This window comes from Microtus ochrogaster, linkage group LG2, assembly GCF_000317375.1.
Source record: "Microtus ochrogaster isolate Prairie Vole_2 linkage group LG2, MicOch1.0, whole genome shotgun sequence".
NCBI classification, from domain to species: Eukaryota; Metazoa; Chordata; class Mammalia; order Rodentia; family Cricetidae; genus Microtus; species Microtus ochrogaster.
This window is the reverse complement of record NC_022028.1, coordinates 35,813,578-35,819,519: the sequence shown is the minus strand read 5'-3', so window position 1 is coordinate 35,819,519 and position 5,942 is coordinate 35,813,578. Positions and strand designations below refer to the sequence as shown.

At 44.1% G+C, this 5,942-nt stretch overlaps 1 protein-coding gene across 1 annotated transcript in view; it reads left to right on the top strand.

The window, feature by feature from the left end:
• Positions 1 to 987: 987 nt before the first annotated feature.
• Positions 988 to 5,942, top strand: part of Mypn (myopalladin) — a 78,453-nt gene continuing 73,498 nt past the window's right edge. Inside the window, exon 1 of the mRNA XM_005360442.2 lies at positions 988 to 1,206. The gene's annotated coding sequence lies outside the window, so the exon portion shown is untranslated. The remainder of the gene's footprint in view (positions 1,207 to 5,942) is intronic.

Genomic DNA, 5,942 nt, shown 5'->3' with positions numbered 1-5,942 from the left:
ATCTTGTGTCTGTCTCCTGAGTGCTGGGACTAAAGGCATGTGCCACCACATCTGACCTAATTTTTGTTTTGTTTTTGTTTGTTTGTTTTTCGAGACAGGGTTTCTCTGTAGTTTGGAGCCTATCCTGGAACTAGCTCTTGTAGACCAGGCTGGCCTTGAACTCACAGAGGTCCACCTGCCTCTGCCTCCTGAGTGCTGAAATTAAAGGCATGAGCCAGCCCGTCTCGAAGTTGTGAAGACAGTCGTTTAAATGTGTTATTCTTGTATTGATTCTCAAGCCAATGGAGTTTTCCTCTATTTTTTTTTTTTTGTCTGTGCTTTGGAATTAGGTCCCTGTGGACAGTTTTAAAAAGCTCTTGGCTTCAAGTTGTCAATTTCCGCTTTGTATTTCCTTCCCGTAGACAAGTTTTCTCAGTGTCTTAGCAGTTAAATGGAAGTCAGATTTCCATTGACTAAAATTAAAGATACTGGACCAATGAAATGGCTTAGAGGGTGAGGTGCTTCTGACAAGCTTAATAATCTCCATTTGACCCCCACATCCCATAAGGTGGAAGAAGCCAGCCAGCTCCTGAAGCCAGCCCTTCATCCCCACAGGTACACGGTGAGGCCCGTTCACTGCCCCCCCCATGCACCACATACACAAACTCACCAAAATAAACATACTTGTTTTTTTAAATTAATAACAGCAAAAATGACAAATTCTGATGCGCTTTAAAGTAATGCCATTTTCTTTGGCAGGTGGAGTGTGATATAGCTCATTTACTATTAATTCAAAATGTCAATCAATAAACACGTCGGGCTTCCAGCTGTAAATAAAATTCTGTAGGTAGAAAAATACCACTGCCCAGGACTCCCGTAGGTGCTGTCCTGCAATGGAATCCCTTTGCTCAGTTTTCTCCTGTCCAATCAGGCGGAATGTTTCACAGGCACATGGTTTATACAGCTCAAAATAACTTGGGACCCGTGAGCTGACAAATGCTCTTGGCCGCGGTGGTGACAGGTTGCCCAGCTTCTAACAGCCATCTTCACCAACACTAAGGTTAACTCGGAGTGCTCTATGGACGGCTGCTCTCTCTTTCCAAGGGCGTGAAGAATCTCCCTTTTCTCCCGTGTTTTCACTCGAAACTTCTCCTTGGATAATTGTCGTCTCGGAAGAAGCGAGCCTGGGTTGGACATCCTCATCTGGGTCACCTAAAAAAAAGCAAGGTAATATCCTGATTTAAGTTCAGAAAGTGTGTTCCGGCAGTGGATTGCTGACTATGGGGAAAGGGACATTTCAGAGAAGTAATTACTGCTCCTTAGAGCGAAACCTAGGAGAACTTTCTAATTATGTCTGATGAGATACACAGTTAAATGGAAAACAAGGCTTTCCATTCCAAAGCTTTTGGACCGGGATGAGACTCACAGAGATGGTATCCCATTTGAGTCCCTGTTTGGGTTCTAAGGAAAAGTACTTCAAGAGAGGAAGTGGTGGCAAATATGACCGACATTTTCTGCATACGCACCGATTATACTAATGTGGTCCACATGGAGAATGTGTGTGCGATGCCTGCTTCCCTCTTAAAGGAATCAAATCTGAAGTAGTATGACTCCATGGTTGAAGACTTTCATTTAAAACTTTTTTTTTTATCCTGTAAAAGGATCTGCTTGCTATATTTAGGGTTGGGAGATCTGCCTCCTGGATTAATGTACACAACAGCTGCAGAAAGCCCTGCTCAAGAGACACTGCGCTCTCTCTCTCTTTCTCCTTTCTCTCTCTCTCTCTCTCTCTCTCTCTCTCTCTCCCTTCCTCCCTCCCCCCTTTGCCCTCCCTCCCTCCTTTCCTCTCTCTCTCTCTCCAGCTGCATCAGATACTTGACGGTCACTGGCAAATGTTTGGCCCGGTACACGGTACTCTTAGCTCTTAGCAGTAATTAGAGGCATAGCTTGAATATTTTTAAAACTATCCAAGCAAAGAGAAAAGGCAGATGACTCGGTGTCTCCAGTCAAAAGGGGTGCATGACGTGAAGAGATGGCATCACCTTGTCCACAGATGTTCGCGTGCGTGTTAGGGTCTCTCCTATCATGCCATGATGGGAGATTGCCGTGATTTGCGAGAGACAAAACTGCTAAGTCTAGATTTTTCTCTCTCCCAAGTCGTTAAGGTAATTTGATCATCTTCACATTAGTAATAATTTAGTAATGAGAAAATGGATTGTATAGGCTATGAATTAACTTTTGTCATAACTTTACAGTTTCTCCCTAGTCATACATACTCTCAGAGTCACTTAAAATCTAAAGTATTTTTCTAGGAAGTCAAGAATGTCTATATATGTATAGATACTATCTCTGACATTCTGTTTGATGACAAGCAAAATCTTTGAAATCAAGGCCACCACAGGAAATCTGAGGTACAGGGAGAGGTGGAGCGAGTGATCGGACTCTGAAACAACTGGCACCTAGGCAATTCTGGAATGTCGTCTGTGTCCCCACTGACGCTGCGTGGTTAATGAGACTTACATTTCTGAGACAGAAGCACCAACTCTTTCACACGTCTATAATTTGCTGCAGAGGCTCCTCACGTGCTCCTGTTACAGGAGCATACACCATGCACACCCACGGGGATGGAGAGAGGGTACAACATGTAAGGCATGCGCTGTCAAGGGTCTGACCTGAGGTCCCTCCGCAAGACCCGCTTCACAGAAAGAGGGAACAGACTCTCGAAGGTTCTCTTCTGACCTCCACCCCATGCGGTGGCACACACGTACAATATGGCAACAACAGTGTTGTTAAAAGGGATCCACTCAGAAATACAGTTTATGAACGCAATAGGGGGTTATCACGCAGATCAGTTTTGGAATTGATGGAGATAGTTTTTGCAAAAGAAGTTTTGGAAAGAAATGGCCTAGAAAGGTTGTTTTTTTTTTTTGTTTTTAAAAGAAAAAAAAAGGCTTTTCCCCTTGCTTGGAGATGCTTTCATGAGTTTCTACCATTGTCTACAAAACATTTCTAAACATTTCTAGAGTGTCACACTTGTCCTTCAAGGGAACAACCTGCCTGTATGTATGTGTGTCACATGCGTGCCTGGGACCCTCAGAGGTCAGAAGACAGCAATGGAGCCCTGGAAATGGAGCACTAAAGATTGAACCTCTCTGGGTTCACTGCAAGAGCAACAAATTCTCTTCTCTCCTCCCTCCCCCCCCCCACACGCACACGCTGTATGTGCTAAGTAGATGCTGTCCCATGGAACTACTCCAGCCTGCAAACACCTTTCTAGCCCTAGATCCCATCCATCAGCCTTTCGACAGGCCCTGGGATTTTCTGGTACCATTTGTCTGCTGTGTCTCAGCCTCAGTAGTGACTGGGCTCTGGCGTCAGGATCTCCTCTCCTACACTAATCTCTTACAGGCTCTCTCACATGGGTCCCCTTCTGTGTACAAAACTGCTATGTTGCATAGCCAATCTCCCTTTCTTGAGCATCAGTGAAATCTTTCTTTCCTACTCCCTGGCCTCTATCAGTTTATGAAAGCAACGGGAGAACGGCCTGCTCGCCTTTGCCGTAGTTTCTCAAAGTGCTTTCACCGGCAGACTCTGGCCTTCGAGGGCGGGGGGTCTAATTAAGAGACCCTTCCTCACTAATTCTCCTTGTGTGGGCTCGGCTGTGCCTGATTCCAACACACGCAGTTTCATCTTTAAACAAACAAAACAGACAGACAACTTTTTAAAACCCAGGATCTTGCTGTGTAGCCCAGGCTGGTCTCAAACTCACAACCCTGCTCCCTCAGCCTTCTAGGTGCTGGGATTGCATGTGTGTGCCTCTGGCTTCACCCCCCACGTATTCTCTTTCTGAGTCTGTTGTGTGGGTTTGTCTGTGTCTGCTGTTTTTTTTTCCTCCAGATCAGAAGCTCTTTAGGAGAATGAGCCTCATTATTTCTGGACTTTGGCACGTTCCCATATCTCGTCCCCACGTCTGTCTACACTAAGGCATTAAATTACCAATGCCATTCACATTACAGATAGACTAGAAGGAAGACAAAGGGCAAGATGATCAATGTAGTAGCTATCAAGGGATAGGCATTGAAATGATATGCAAAGTGCGTCTCACTGGCAGTCCAGTGTTTCACAAAGGTATTCCATACATAGTTCCCCAAGCAAGGGTACCTCCCAAAGGACTCGCTTCTGCTGGGGAATCCTGAGAAATCCTATCTGTAATCTCAGCACTCAGAAAGCTGAGGCAGGAGCATTGAGGGAGGCTAGTCTGAACTACATAGGGAAATTCTGTCTTCAGGGAAAAAATTGGAGCCAGTGAGATGGTTCTGTAGGTAAAGGTGTCCACTGCCAAGCCCAATGACCTAAGTTCAGTTCCTGAGACCTACACGGTAGGAGAGTGGCAGCTCCCACAGGTTGCTCTCTGATGTTCACGTATAAACAATGGCACACAAGAGTATGCAGTCATGTTTCTCTCTGTCTCTGTCTCTGTCTCTGTCTCTCTCTCACACACACACAAACACACACATTCTCTAAATAAATAAAATGTAATTTTTTAAAAAAGAGCAGTACGGCCGGGCGATGGTGGCGCACGCCTTTAATCCCAGCACTCGGGAGGCAGAGGCAGGTGGATCTCTGTGAGTTCGAGACCAGCCTGGTCTATAGAGCTAGTTCCAGGACAGGCTCCAAAGCTACAGAGAAACCCTGTCTCGAAAATCCAAAAAAAAAAAAGAGCAGTACTCAGGAGGTAGAGGCAGGAGGATCAGAATCTCAAGGTCATTCTCAACTACAAATTGAGCGTTGTCTACAAGAGAACCTGTCAGAAAGACACAAACAAAGCCCCAAAGAGAACATTGTCTCATCGTTCCCCTAATGAAAAATCTAGGCCTAGTAATTACGTATCGGCAGAAAATAGTTATTGTAAACGTGCATATTGTTCTACTTTTAAAGCGCTTTCGAGACAAACCTAGGAAGTAAGCAGGGGATGTGTGTGTGTGTGTGTGTATGTGTGTGTGTGTGTGTGTCTGCAGTTGAAGGTAAGTAGCTTAAACTTTTCCTGTCCCAGAATTCTTCCTCAGTAACTATTAACTATTAGACTGCTTTTGTGTCAACCTAGAAACTAGATTTGATTTTATGGGTTTGTTTTGTTTTTGTGGTGGTTTTATGAATGTGTTCTCCACACTGCACTGAATGTACAGCCGTGTTTAAAGAGCTGTGTGTAAAAGATATTTCCTGTTTTACAGTTTTATTAAGGTTAATTGACAAAAGTCGTGCTTGTTGATGGTAGTAATGTAATGTTTTATTATATAGATATGTATCGTACAGTGATTAAGTCAAGCTAATAATTGCATACTTATATTTTGGCATACACTGTTGTATTGGCTATAGTTACCATGCTGCACGGAGAATCTCCAGAACATATTTCTTCTGCCTAATTCCGGCCTCTTGCGTAACCTCTCCTCACCTCCAACCTCTGTGGTTGTTTTTTTCAATTAAATATATAATGATACTTGATGTGTTTAGCAAGTGCAAGGCTCTAAGTTCAGTCCCTCGCACCAAAAAAATAAACAATTATTGATTTCATAACCAGAAAATTCTAGCACTTACATTTAAATTTGAGTTATTTGACATTGGGCTTTGCCACTTCTCCAGGTGATACCACAGCTTGTTTGTTTTCATAGCACTGGAGAGCCAACCCTGGACCTCCTGCAAAGGAGACAAATGCTCTGTCACTGGACTAAGTCCCCAAAGTGCCAATTTAAATGTAAATGAAAGATGACTTTATAGTGTATGATCTTTCCAGCAACAGGGACATTTTAGAGCCTGAAGAACGTAGCACTGAGTTATAATGAGTCAAGAAATATGCCCCACGGGCTGGGGATAGAGCTTAATAATAGACGCTTGCCCAGTATGCTGGAGGTTCTGGGTTCAAGCCCAAGCAGAGGGAGGAAGCAAGCAGAGTAGCACAAACTTTT